Consider the following 15,406-nt stretch of genomic DNA (forward strand, 5'->3'; position numbering starts at 1 on the left):
CACTTGGAAGGAGGGTGAGTCTTCCCTGGGAGTTAAAAGCTGAGCGCACGGAGGCACTGCCGGAACCAGGTGTTCGTGTGCTTCTGTTCAGGTGTGACTTCTGTCTTTAAATTATGTAGTGTTAAGGCCATATGGGTTTGTGTTTTCAGTGTTGAGGTGAAGTCCAATCGCAGGACTCTTTACTCACCGAGAGAATGCTCTCCGAGCATCAGTGAGAGGTAATGTTTCCTTTTGGCACCAGAAACTTAACACTGAAGTAGAAAAACTTCCCCTCAGGGTGATGATGATGCCCTGCCTTCAGTTTTGACCTGTTCATCTCCGGCTGCTCTGGTCACCGTTCTGGCGCTCTGGGGGCAGGGAGGCTGACGCAGCAGCATGCGTTGCCAAGCATGAGCAGAGGACTCGGCACTGCATTGCTCACCTGGCCGTGGATGGCACTATAGTGGGGACTGGCACGTGAATCCCGTTTTGCATCACAGTTTTTCTCGATAGCTGCTGCTGACCTAGAGGTGCCTGCTGTACTATAGTGGCCGTATGGACAGTGTGGTCTGTGGCATCTGAATGATCCAGCTGGTGGCACCTGGTGTGACATGGGTAACTGCAGGGATAGGTTCTACTCCCACTTCTACTTCTATGTGATCGCCGTTCCCTTGTGGCTCTGCCTTAGGAGGGGCCAGCATGGTCTCCCGAGCCACCACGACCTGCCCAGTGATGGTGTGCATATTCACTGGAGCCAGTCTGGCCACGCTGGTGACGGAGACCGCTGGGATAGGTGGACATCGTGAACCGTCTTGCCTGACTGGCTTGATCGTCGGCGGCAGCTGCAACTGCACAGCAATTAAAATAGGCTGACTAGACAGGGGCGAGTGCCTTCTGGCTGGCGGCGAGTTTGGGCTGTGAGGTTCCAGGCTTGGATTCCAGGGGTGCTGGTGGGTCTTCCCTTGACAGGCTGTGAGGGGTCTGGGCACCACTGGACGTGCAGAGAGCACTCTAGCTTGACTGGGAGAGAGGGTGCTTCTAGAAGACAGCGGTCCCAGAGGGGTTCTAAAGCAAGGCCAGCCCCTAGGCTGTCTTTTCCTAAAAGCCTGCTCTATTAGTTTGCTTTCAGAGGCAGGATCTATCCTCAGAACAAACTTTTGCCTGTTTCTTCCTGGGAACATGGTATTTTGTTGAAATAATGATTGAGAGAGAGTGAGCCAGTGGTGAATTTGATTCTGCCAACCCTTGTCTGCCGTCCTGTAGAAGGGTTATTTTTAGTGATGTGCATATAAATTCCATTTGGGGTGAAATGTATATCAGGAGCCATCGTAATTGCTTGTCCGAGTAATCGTGCATAGGAGTAAGATGGTTTTGAATCAGCCTTTGGGCTATCTCTACCTGAAGCTTCCTTTTCATTTGCTGGCTGCGAGTTGTTGGCCATTAAATTGAGGTCGGATGGTATCACCTAGCCCATTTTGTACCCCAAGACCCTGTTCCCCTGGGGCTGGTTGGGCAGGAGTTTGCAACACTGATGGTTCCCATGGCGGAAGGCAGGGGACTAAAGAGGTGGGTCATGGTGTCTGGAATGTTAATAGCAGGGAGCCAGTTGTGGGCCTGCACCGGTTTCCCCAGGGGCTCAGTTGTCTCCTGCTTCTCCTTCCTCTCGCTGGACAGGGCAGTGAACGTTTTCTTAATGTCTGCCCTCGGGAACCTGAACGTGCACCCACGCGGCTGCCTCCATGTCTTCCCATATGAGTTGTTCATGGAGCTCTTCGTATCAACATGCTAACAAACTCATTCCACTCCTCTCTTCCCAACATACTGCTCCTGTATGCTATCACTGAATGAATGGCATTACTGCTCAGATACTGTACCAGTTCAGAAACTCTCCTATTTCACATTCACATAGCCCACCAAGAACTAAAAGCAGATATTTTTTATGTCCAATATTCATACCACAGTTAATTTCTTAATTACGACTCAAAATACCTTGTTTCAATCTCATTGTAGCCTCTCAATTCTCAGTCTGGGGTGTTCAATTCATATTTCTTCCATGTTGCCAGGAAGATCTTTTAAAACAAAAAATCCTGATCATGTTTCTCTCAAATCATGTAACTTTTTGGGGGGATATAATTCAATTTTTTTTTTTATGAAGCAAAACTCTCTGGAGTTTCAAGAATACCTATCTTTCCCCATCTACCCTGAAACCTCTTGTCACTTTATATATTTCTCTACAATCACCCTGGCTAAATTACTTTTTGTTGCTATTTGGGTTCTACTAAAATTAGAGCTTAAGGTAAGGACTTGGCAGTAGGGAGTTTATTTCTGTGGTTATATAAGGAAACAGGAGTGAGGAAACGGCAAGAGAGAGATAGGGTGTTTTTTTATCAGGCTATGTCATTGAAGTCCCTATGTTGGGTGATAGGGTTTTATTCCTAATGCTCCCAGAATTGTAGAAAGGACAGGAGGCTGAGTCATTCATCCACTGGTTGAAAAATGCCTTTGGGTGTAACACCCAAGCACTTCTGGACTATGTTCATGCAGGGACTAAGTGACTTTTAGAACCTCTTAGAAGTCCTTGAAGTGTGAAATGCTTGAGTGGGAAGCTTGCTCTAAGCCTGCACAGAACTCTGTATTGTAGCTGCAGCTGAAATGGGCCAGGGGAACAGGATGGCTCCCCTGTACTATGCTTTTGTGCCTTTGTGTGAATCATTCTAGTGTGCCCTTTAAAATGTCTTCATTGCTGCTTCTCCAAGTTCATGGAGTTAATTGATACTGATCCCTCAAGTTGCAGTTACAGAATTGGCTGTGCCTGGCTCTGCCAGGAATTGTTCCCTGTTCATGAAGAGCATTATCTGAAGTCTTTCTTGTCCACATGCACAACACTCAGGGTGGCGCTATACTATGCTATATATCACAATAAATGACACCGCTTTACTTCTGCCTCTAAAGTAAAAGCACCTTGAGGGTGGGAAACGTATCTTGCTTGTCTTTGTTTCTGTTTATAGTACAATGCCTGAATATTCTAGAACTGGAATCAATATTTGTTGAATAAATGTAAGTATGAACAAACAGAAAAAATGAATCCCCCAGACCAATCTTTATGGAACATCATTTATCATGTCACATCTTACCAAAGATTTTTAGTAACTGTACCTGCTGACACATAATGACTAAATTCTTTAATGTGGCTTTCCAAGGTTTCTGTATAATGTAACACAAAACTTATTTCTAATATGATTTCCCATTAACCCATTTATTCATTTTCTACTGCAGACACACTGCTCAATCACTGTACAGCCTTCTAGATCTCCATCTTCATGCCTTTGGGCTCACTACCCCGTCTTTTTAAAAAAACATATGTCTCACTTGCACATGTATTTTGAGGCCTAGTTGATACTCTTTTTTTTTTCCTAAATAGGAAAAGAACATGGGTAGACAGACAATGCAGCTTTTGCCTACACGTCAGTCATTTCAAACCCTTCTGTTACTCTGGATAGTCAGAACTGCATATTGCAAAAGACAACAACCTTGTCCTGGTCTGATGGGGCAAAGCAGATAGACATTTGCTCAAAACTTCAGCAGTGAAAAAGGAAGAATCATGTTGAAAAGTTCAAAGAAGGGAAGATAAAGAGGGATTATCTAGCAAAGCAATTAGAGACTATCTCCTAGAATAATGAAACTGAATATAAAAATAATCATAGAATATGCTTACCTTTGAAAAAATTTGACATAGTGGTGATGTTTCAATTCTGAAATTTACTTGCTTAATGCATTTATTTGGTTTTATGATGTTTTAATGAGGGAAAGTGAGATGTGGTTAAGTGATCTTAAATATAGCCAGTTATTGATTATGGCTATTGCATTTTATAAATTATTAATATTTAAAAGACAGGGCCTTTTAATTTTGGAAGAACAAAAAACAAGTAGAGAGAGATTTAAAAAAAAACTTTTTTAGAAGAAAACCGGGGTTAGAAATGGGTATAGATTTGTACTCTAATGCCTTTGCATACTCTCAATTTTTTTTATTACCTCTACTATGTATTATTTAATCAAAAATACTAAAATATTGAAAAACATTTTCCTTGATTTTCATGCCTTCAAGAAATGGAAGCATGCATATGGACATGATAATATTGCATCTTTTTTACTCTGTGTATCATTTAATATTTGGACCAATTACAAAATATGGAAATTATACATGTTTAAGTAGACATTGATTAAATCGATCAATGAAGCTGAACTAAGAGACTTAATTGATCAGACAAACCTTTGTTTTAATGATATTTTATAAGTTTAATTATAATTCTGACTTTGCAGCACAATATGGTTTTCAGATTAATTCTCTGGGTTTACTTGTTTTTCTTTTTTTAATATGATGAACTAAAGCAGGAGATTTGCTTATCATGTGTTAGAAAAAGAAAAAAGAAAAGATTATAAAAAATCTCTCCCTCCCCAGACTTGGCTACCTTCCCTCTAATTCTTCCAACGTTAATACAATGTTGCTGACTATGTTATGTTGTTACCAGGTTGTGTCAAATCAAGAGAATAATTGGACATTAAGACTCATCTCTGAATACATTAATTAGATGATTTCTTTATTTCTGTCTTAAGTTACTAATTATTTCCTCTCCATAACTAGGGAAACTCTGTAAGAACTCATTATCCTTTTGGGATTCTATAGCTACTTTTAGATGATTTTTGGTGGATGTGGTTGTTCTGGTAACAGTAGACTCTATATTAAGTTTCAAAAATAAAAATTTCAAAAAGAAAGGGTACTATTTCTATATAAAATGTGTGCCCTTCAGGGGATTATTTCTTTTCAGATGGAGTGTGTTCCACAACAATGGTACCTATGGAGAGACATGAGGACCCCATGAATACTAATATGTTCATCAGGATGATCATGAAAGTCATATTTTCTCTAAGTGCTGAGATTCTACAAATATGTCCTCTACATGCAGAAGACATGCGTCCTAATTCTCTTTAGCTCACAGTTTATGTGCCTTGCTACACTGCAAACTAACTCATTGTGAGCGGGGCTTAGTTATCCGTCTTTGTGTTCCTCATGCCATGCCCAGTACCCAGTATGGGAGGCACTAAATGACTATCTGTCATCAGTTAATTAATAAAATCACTTAACTTTCCCTAATCTTGAGATGTGAAGCCAGAAATTATCTGAAGACCTTTCCTGTTATAACATTCTATGAACTTTAAGCAGGCTTCTTCCTTAGTGGAAGCTTTTCAAAAAACATACTGAATAAAAACTTTTCGAAGAATTTATTGCATCATTGTAGCTCAGATTGCTGTTATTTAATAACATCTCCTATAAAAAAATTTCAATTTAAGATGATAAACAATTAATAAGATGCTTTACATTCTTTAGTACATCAGTACATACAGATGAAACTCATCAAATCTTAATCCTATAGAATAAGGATGGGTGATGAGGTGAAGGGGTACCACCATGGAGTTCAGAGCTAACACAGGAGAGGAACGCCAAAGTCAGATCGACTGAGTGAGCTAGTTATTATGTGACTGTTTTTTTCTGCCACCTTTGGCCCATGTGCATTGGGGCCATCTTGTACTTGATGCAATGGATCTTGGCCCAGAAGTCTGTAGTATAAATTGAATTTTTGTATCTTAGATCACAGCATTCGATAGATGATTACTGAACTATAGAATATACTGTGTTTCTGTATGGGTAGAGCCAGATCTGGACCTTACACAGTTAGAATCCAGTGAGAGAAACACATAAGCATGTGGTTGATAACATGAGACAGCACCTCTGAGAGGAGGAAAAGCTACATTCCTCCTGGGATTGTCATGGAATGAGGTGGGAAATTGTGCCTTTTGAAATTCCCTGGGGCTTAACAATAAAAGGAAATAACTTATGAATACACTTCAAAGTTCTTTTGTTTTCAAACAACATACTGTGAAATTTACCTGTAGTAAGTTTGAGTTTTCTATATGCATACTTTTTTTTTCTTCTACATAACGGATTTTGCCAAAGAACTGAAAATCAAACGACTCTTTAAAATTTTTAACAGAATGAAAACTTCTGTTGCTTTCATTTACTATTGCCCATATAGAAATTTTTGTGCTCCTGAAAGATGCCAAATATACTTTCAATTAATATATAATCATTATAGGTAAAGGCAGCGTAATAGATTTCTTTCAGTACCTCTGTTGAATTGACAAGCAGGGTCACTCTGCATTAAGGAGACAGAGTTGCTGCTTTTCTAGTAAGTTGCCCTCTTACTACAAAAATGTTGCAATCTTAAAGGTGTTGTAGTGATTACTTAGCAAGCAGAAACAATTCTGTCAGTTTGATGATGACATTCCTCCACTATTTTATTTATCTGCTTAGTTCAGGTAATGAAAGGAGAATGCTAAAATAACTCAAAACAAGTTCAAATTTGGCTACTGGATGAATTCTTTCCACATATGTTACTGACTACATACTATATTCTGGGCACTTGGGAGAGTCCTGAAGATAGAGATAAGGACCAAAACAAACTCAGCTCCTGCTCTAAGAATGGGGTTTAAGGTCTGTTGGAAATACATATGTTAATCAAGTAATCACATGATAAATGCATAGTGATGTATTTAGAAAATAATAATAGCTCTAGAAATAGAAAATAATAATAGAGTCACAAAGTGCAATTGAATGGTTTTAAGTGGGCATGTGTATATGTGGGTAGGGTTGTCATGTGATCATATTTGCATTTACTCTGTCTGCAGTGTAATTGGTATTGGCAATAGTGGATGTGAGGAGATAAATTAAAAAGTACAGAGCAAAAAGATAGCAGTGCTAGGTTAAGCTGTATAACATAACGGCACTGATTATGGTATAAGTAGACACTGACCCAACTACTATTTCAGTGAAGGATTTAGATAAATTTAAGCATTAATATTTATCAAGTACCTAAAATGTGTCAAATGCTCTTTCAGGTGCTAGGTACACAAAAATGAACATGTAAAAAAAAAATTCCCTTCCCTCAAGAAGCTCTTTATCTGCCATGATACAAGTATGACCACCATGCATTCATCTAAGAGAAGAATATAAAGCAGCTTAGCCAGGTGATTCATAGTTACTATCATTTGAGTTTGGTGTGTATTATATAACTTTTACTCTCGGAGATTTTTTGAGAATCAGAAATAATGCATTTGAAAACACTTGCAAAATATAAATATAAGGTGTTATTAATTTTCCATAGCTTTTTAATTATGTCTAGCTTACACTAATATTTAAATAAATCTATGTTTCCTGAGGACATAGACATTGGGGAGGTATCTTAGTTTGCTTAGGCTGATATAACAAAACTCCATAAACTGGTTGGCTGAGTGGCTTCAATAACAGACACTTGTTTCTCACAGTTCTGGAGGCCAGCAAGCCCAAGCTCAGGATACCGGCAGATTCTGTTCTGGAGTGGGAGGATATTCCTGGCTTCCAGACTGTTGCATGTCTTGGAGTAGCAGAGAGCTCTGGTAACCCTTTCTCTTCTTATAAGGACATTTATCTCATTATGGGGGCTCCACCCCCGTGACTTCTTCTAAACCTAATTCTCTCCCAAAGACCTCTATCTCCAACCAACATTAGTTTGGGGGTTAGGATTTCAATATATGAATTGTGAGGAAACACAAATATTCAGTCTGTAACAGGAAGCCTTCAGAGTGTTCTAACCAGTGACAAAATAACTTACACTGGCATTTGCTCCTGGTAACAAAGGAGACAAATTGCCTTTAGTGGTTGTATCACTGTGGTCCCTGCACTGCCTTCATCCCCACCCCTCAGGATTGAAATCAAACTGAAATTGACATACTAGTTGATTGAGTCAACGAAATTAGAAGTAAATTAAAGCTTTTTTTTTTATACAATTGAAATCAGGGTGTTTCAAGCCCTTAAATCTTTCTTAACTTTTCATTATATAAAATTGTGAATATAAACAAAAGTAGAGAGAATACAAATGATAATGATTCCCCTATTTCCATTACTACTTTCAACAATTACCAACATTTTAAGAATATGATTTCATCTTCCTCACTTTTCGTTTTTTGGTTTCACTATAGGACTTTTAAACAATTCCAGACAACACCTTATTTCACCCATGAATAGTTTGGTATGTATTTCATCAGATAAAGCTTTTTTTAAAATAACATAACTACTCCTACTTCACAAATAATCAACTTAGCAAAATTAATACATTTTTCTCAATATCACCTATGTTCCACTTATGTTCAAATTCCCTCAATTATTTCCAAGATGAATTTTTTTATCATTGGTTTACTCAAATCAGGATTCAACAAGGTCCACATACTGCACTTGGTCGTTAGGTCTTTCTTTTTCTATTACAGTCTTCCCTCCCTCTCTCCCTTCCTCTTTTTTATTGGGAATACCAGTCATTTGTCCTGGGAAATTTGAACATTCTTTGAGCCAAACGTAATCTGGTTCCTCTATCTCCTGTTTGCCGTAAATAGGTAATGAGATCTAGGTTTCATTAATGACTCAGCTAAAGCTTTTCTGAAAGCAGCCCTTGCAACTAGGACCCCAGGGCTGGTGCCTGTAGCTTATTTGGGAGGTGACTCCACAAGACAGGACCGGGGGAGTAGGGCAAGTGAGCCAGGAGAGAAAGAAAAGATAATTTAAGGTTGTATTATCAAGCTGCCAGCTATACACAGCAGACTCTATTCAGAGAAGTTAAAAAGCTAAGAGAATACATCTGAAACTTAACCCAGCTCCCCTTTCCCTGTGGTTGAAGGTTTTCCTGGAAGCTGTTGCTTGTTTACAGTGAGCAGGAACTATTCCTCAGAGCTGCAGCTGAGATAAGAGGTGGGCAGGGGGCTGAGATGTGAGCATGGGAGGGATCTGTTAGAATTAGTTTCAGGTTTTTCTTTTCTTTTTTTCAGGCTAGAACATTTCATAGATGGCCGTGTGGATTTCTTGTGGGCAGGGGGCTGAGATGTGAGCATGGGAGGGATCTGTTAGAATTAGTTTCAGGTTTTTCTTTTCTTTTTTTCAGGCTAGAACATTTCATAGATGGCCGTGTGGATTTCTTTTGTGTGAGGTATATCATGACTGGTGGTCCGGTTTTAAATGATTCTAAGCTTGCACAGTTATGTCAGCTTTTAAAGTTCAACAACAATTTTTCAATAATTTATATTCATTGATGATCATTGCCCATCATTATTTTTTCAGGGATGCAAAATGGTGATTTTTCTAATGCCATCATTCTTTCTATATTTACTTGGGATTCTTCTAAAAGACAGACTTTCTTTCATTAACTATTTAGTTACCTCTAAGTAACTAAAGGCAGGACAAATTCTTGATACTTTTTCTTCCTTACTCAAAAATCAATTTAAAGGGTAATGAGTTAGTGCCCTGCCAATCGTCAGTGCAATCCATTGAATCTTACTTCTTTCTCTGACCAGTAGGGCAGCAGTTCCATGCTATTAAAAAATAAGTTATGGGATGGAGATTTTTTTTGGTAATTTCACATTATTAGCAAATTATCAGGCACTCATGCTTAGCATGGGGAGCGTAGGCATCATAAGGTGAATAGATAACTTTACAATGGGCAGGAGATAGGAAGGCAAAAGTCACTTCTGTTGTAGCACAAAATGAGGTGAAGCCTGCAATGGTCTCGGTATTGGCAAAAGTCACAAAGTGTTGCTTACATACAGTAAGTGTGAAACCCTAGATTTCCCCCATTCAGGTGTATTTTGGAGCTCCTCAAAATAGAAACTCAGACCCTTTTCAGTCTTATTTTCCTAAGATGCTTTACAAAGAAATATTAAAGACTGTGAGTAATGGTGCCAAATTAAATTGCAAACTGACTGACTTCACAGTTAAGTAGGATGACCAACTCACCCCAGTCTGCCTGAGATTCTCCCCATGTTAGCACTGACAATCCCTTATCCCAGAAACCCCTCAAGTCCTTTTTCTTGCAAGATATTTATACCCTGTGTTCAGTTTCACAGTTGAGGAATGTAAGTGCAATTTCCTTAATTTCCTGGCCCATCCTATTATTTTTCTCTTTCTTCTTTGTGACTACCAGCACATGTTTATAAGGGACTCTGAATGAAAGGCTGTGTTCTGTATTCAAGCAACAGAGAAAGTGAGGTCGTCAGACCACATGGGAATCAAAACCTTGCTGTTAGCATCACTAACAACTATTTTAAAGTTTATCTGAAAATGGGGGTTGGGAATGATGATTTCTGCATAGTCGTACTATTTATTTCTGGGAAAAAAGAAACTTTAAAGAATTAATTTTTTTCTTTAAGGCCTGAGATTGAGTTGACTGCATTGCTAAAGATAAACTGCTTAGTTCTCATTCACTTTGCATAACTCTGGAATCTATGATCCTTATATATCTTTGAACTGTTTCTTGTTATAATTTCATTTTATGTTTTTTGTATAATCAAGTAGCTCTAAGTGACAAGAGACAATTTTTCTGACATGTAACTGTTTCCTTCCTCCATCTGAACACCTACTTTTAGGATAATGTATCCTTCCATGATACATTTTGTCTACTTACCATTGTCATGTGTACTTTTGATCTATTCTGATGCAGTGTGACTAGACAGATGTATTTCTTCCACCCATTGAAACTAGCCAAACACTGGGATTTTATTCCCTTCAGATCAAACATTCACAGATGGGATAAAAAGTATGATTCAGCTGCTTCTCAGAATCCTTCCCTTATTGGCACAGATATTCAACTGTAGCTGTGACCAGGAAAATTTTAGCAAAAGCCACATGGGACACATGTAAGAAATTTTTAGTACCCAGTATGCAGATGATAGGAATACAAGGTGCAGTCTCAAAAGGAAGATAATCAATGAGCACATTGATAACTTCAATTCTTATTTTACAAGTAAATTTTGGAGCACTGACTTATGGAACTTATGTAAGACACAGGTGATATTTTTGAACATCAGTCAGTAGGAGGGTCAGTAATCTGTCTAAGACAGTGAAGAGATATTGTTACTTTTCCTTGAGTCTTTGTATTCTTTTGTGTTTCCTTTGTGATGGCACAAATATAAACAATGCATTTTTTAAAAAAATCATAGTTAAGTTTCACATCGAGACTAAGTAGATTTAAATTCTTCATGTGGAAAATGACAGGCAAACCGGCAAGTCTCTCTGAATTTGGGCTTCCTCATCTTTAAGCAGGTGAGTGGTAATGACCATTCAGTCTGCCTCACAGGCTCTTTATCAGGATCAAATTCAATGATGCAGGAAAGGGCAATTTAAAAATACAGCAAGCAAATGTTAGTTATAATTCTAGAGCTAGTATCTTCTAGGATTTGAGGGATACTTTCTATGTGTTGATGTGTTTTTCATAAAAACCATGTCAAATAAAAAAAATGCTCAATAGTACATTGCATAATTGGTACATAGTGGATATTCAATAAATTGATTCTTTCTTAATTTATTGGCTCACATCTCTATTTCTTCCCAGGAAGAAAATAATCCAGAATTGTCTCATGTTCTCTCTTATCTGGACTTAAGACTCTGCTGGGGTTTTCAAATGCTCTATCTGTAGATACTCTCCTCCTTTGTACTGAACTATTTTGGGAGAGGAAACAGACCTTTATTCTCAATAATATAAATTTTGCTGCCTAAAATGCATCTGAACTACTCTCTTCACTGTTTTAAACATGTTCCCAAGTAAAAATGTTTCATCCTGGATTAAACTAGAGGTCTAAATAGATTGACCTTTACTCTGAAGTCACTGAAATAACATTTGAATGCCACTTTCAAAATAGAAATTTTGATGTGGTTTTTAGAAAGGTGAAATGAATAAAAATTTGAGGCCAAAAGGAAGACTATGACAATCATTTTACCACCAAAAGCAGATACACACATTCTAATTGTTCTTTTCTAATTTAGATAATACAATGGTTATTGAGAGACAACAATATATTTTTTGTCACATTATGCACAGATGACAATTATCAGATATTTTAGAGTGGCCATGTAAGGGACTTTGGCTATATCTCTTTAAATTTCCTGTATGAGGTGCCATTCTTACTTGCTTTATTTAGGTTTTACTTCATCAGAGGGAAACAAGCCACTTTCTCTTGTGACAAAGAGAATCCAAGAAGGGGCAGTATTTTTCACTCACAGGTGATGGAGTTTGAATAAAGAATGCAGTGGATAATGGCTGGCTTGTCTTCTGAACAGATGGTGATGGTCTTGTTGCTAGGATAAGGCCTCAAGAATTCCGTTTTTAATTCCACATTATTTGCCTCAGTGCCATGAATATCCTTAGGTTTCCTGAGGCCAGAAAAAAAAAAAAAAGCCACAGAGGAAGAGAGACATAGAATGAGAGAGAGAGTGGGAAAGGTGGGGTAACAGCAAAGACTGGATCCAGGTCAATAGAGGCTTTGGGGGTAAAGGGCCTGCTCAGCTGTCCCCAGTCACCTGGGGTTGAAAGGCAGGCAGGAAGGAAGATGGGTTTGGCAGAATTGGGTCTTTGATGTCTTCCATACCACAGAGAAAAATACCCATTTCTTCCATTAGAAGTCTATTGACTTTCCTAATTAAGATAAACATGTTTCTGAAGGAATTAGCTCTTACTCCATGACATTTATAAAAACAGCTATATATACACACACACACGAGAATGTTTGCCAAGAATTTGGGCTGATGGAGGTCTTATGAAGCATTTTACAGAAATATTTTTAAATAGTTGCTGTATCTAAGAGTGAGCGACTTTCATTCCCTCCAGTCAATTAAATATCTAATTTCACCTCTAGGAGATAATAAGTATTTTTTTTATAAATGAGTGAACAGTTACAAAACTGTTTAACACATAGCCCCGATGCATGAAAAATATATTCGTTGAACAGCTTTATTCTTTTATCGTTAATTTACTTCAGAGAATTTCCACTAATGTGATTTTCAATAACATCCTGTTATTTGGAAGTCTCCTTTAACAAATGTAAGAGTGATGTATGTGATCATAGGCCAATAGTCTGAAGGACCTGGGAAGCCGAACATGGGTTGTGAGTGAGGGTATGGCTATGTGCTGGAACAGGATGGCCTGCCAGGGCTGTCAGACCATTTGCCTGAATTAGTCACTTCAATCAAATCATTCATTATGTTGCATGTCGTCCTCCCACAACACACACGATAACTGGCATTAATTGCCTGTCTCAGAACTATCTGGATGCAACTTTAATAACTCAACAATCAAACACATGATTTTTATGAGTAACGTGATGGATGGCATTGCATGGAAGTCTTCAACTTAACTTGTGTCTCACTGTAAAATGTTAACATGAATGTTAACATGTGTTTGCTAGTCCCCACACTGGTTCAGACTAAAATCAGGCACCTGCCAGTGCTGGGAAATCTATACCTCACTCAAAATTGTTATTAGGAACACAGCTTTGAGAGCTGTCACTGATGCCTGTGCTATTTGGACTGAGAATATAAATCACATACTAAGGCTACATTTCAAACGCTGTCAGTCATACTCAGGTTTCACATTAGTTGGTTTGGAGGGAAATGATGCCATAGGTTTTCTCCCTTCCACAAATCCTTTAACCTTTGCATTTATGACCCTCTGAAGTTCTGGTTCCCTGACAAACCACCCAGTGGTGTAGGGCCTCTTCCTGTAAATTGGCTGAACATTTGTGTTTTTTAAATCCCTATCCTCATCAAGATTACCTGTTTGATATTATATACTCCCTCAGGACCTTTAAGTAAACTATCTATATGGCTTCATTGACTTAACCCAAGGTAAGGTGTTAATGATTTATCAATGGCTTCTTAGATAATATCCTTACTTTCTGGTAAAGATTTTTAATAATGCACAGAAATAATGACTAGTGGTTAGAATGCTAAATGCTACAGGAGAGATGGTGATAAGAATATAGGGAACAGAATGGATTTTTGCCAGAGATGCTCTTCAGTAATCCTCAGCTCACATCATGGAGACAGCTGCCTTCTCTACTAAACATCTGACCATCCCTACTTTAGAGAGTCTTGGCCATATTCATTGTGTGTTTGTCTGGAGATGTGATAGACGCCATAATCTGGCTCTTTATTTCTATTGGCTAAGACACATTATAAAATGTGTCCTCCAAAAAGCAGACTTCATTTAAATAACCAATTTTTTGGAAATGCCCAATTACTAGACTATTCACTTGGCCAAATTTACTTGAAAACACTACTTCCAAACTTACCGGCATGGAGATGCAGGCATATTTTATCTCAGATTAATTTATCTCCAGCTTTGTATTACAAACATTCGATCTTCACAGGACACATGTCCATATACATTTTGTATTCATCAAAGAAACAAATGAATGAGTTTCACCTGATTGGGCAAGTCACAAGTGAATTTGATATATCTCTTTGCTTTTCATTATTGTTTCTGATTTTATTAAGTAGAAAAGCAAAGACATTGATACCTAATATACAGCACATTTTAAGATAAAATCCTATATCTAAGTTGTCCTTTAAATTCAAATGCTTTTTATTTTAGGATATTTGAAAATATTTCACTTTATGTTGGTTATTTCCAGCATTTCATGGCTATACATTTATATGTGTGTATGCTTTATATTCGGACAGCCAGATTTTTTTTAAAAGACCATCATATTTCAGAGTTACCAAGATTACCAGAAGGCTGACTTTAACAACTGTGAAGTCCTCTTGAGTGTGGCCTTAAATCTCCCCCTTCCCTTTTAAATATAGAAAGTTCATGCTGGCAGTAGACTTTAAAATGCTGATTTATGACTAATCCCACTTAACACTTTCATGATTTGAACCCACTAAGGCAGTGCTGGAATTCAAAAGAAAAAGCGAATGGTCATGGCTATTGCTACAGAAATCATGTTGAGTTTTGTGGGACCAGTTGCTTCTGATTGAGCCATTTTGATTGGCCAAGCTTACCAATGGGCATCAACTGAAGAATTTGTAAAGAGATCTGTGGGGAAGAGGAAAAAATTTAGGCTAGAGGAAATAATAATGTCCTTTCTCCTTTTTTAAAAACCTTGTTTTCTCTGCAGGAACCCCTTTTATTTCTTGATTTTAATGAATTGTATATATTTTCCAACATCTGCAAAAACTATGTGATACATTATTAGATGATTTCCTATCAAAGTGCATCAGGAGGTCTGGGCATTTACAATAAGATTCAGTAATTATACTATCTTGCTTGGTTAGTAAAGTCATACAGAAGGGAACAAACTGTGAAAATTGTTTCTGCTATTTTTTGGTGAGCATGTTATCAATCTGTTTAAGTAAACTTAGGTATTACCCAGAAGATTGTTCTCTGCTTATTATATTGCTAACACTGTGTTCAAAGTATGTGAATGTTCTGTCGAAAATGAATTCCACTGCATGTAGATTTTGTAGGGATCTCTAAACAGAGGGTGGTTTCATTATTTACCACAGTTCTGGATATGT

The 15,406-nt window shown here is 37.9% G+C and overlaps 1 pseudogene; it reads right to left on the reverse strand.

The window, feature by feature from the left end:
- Positions 1-312: 312 nt before the first annotated feature.
- Positions 313-1,743, reverse strand: LOC108387745 (forkhead box protein K2 pseudogene; annotated as a pseudogene).
- Between the last annotated feature and the right edge of the window lie 13,663 nt (positions 1,744-15,406).

Source organism: Manis javanica, chromosome 7, assembly GCF_040802235.1.
Source record: "Manis javanica isolate MJ-LG chromosome 7, MJ_LKY, whole genome shotgun sequence".
In the NCBI taxonomy this organism is placed as follows: Eukaryota; Metazoa; Chordata; class Mammalia; order Pholidota; family Manidae; genus Manis; species Manis javanica.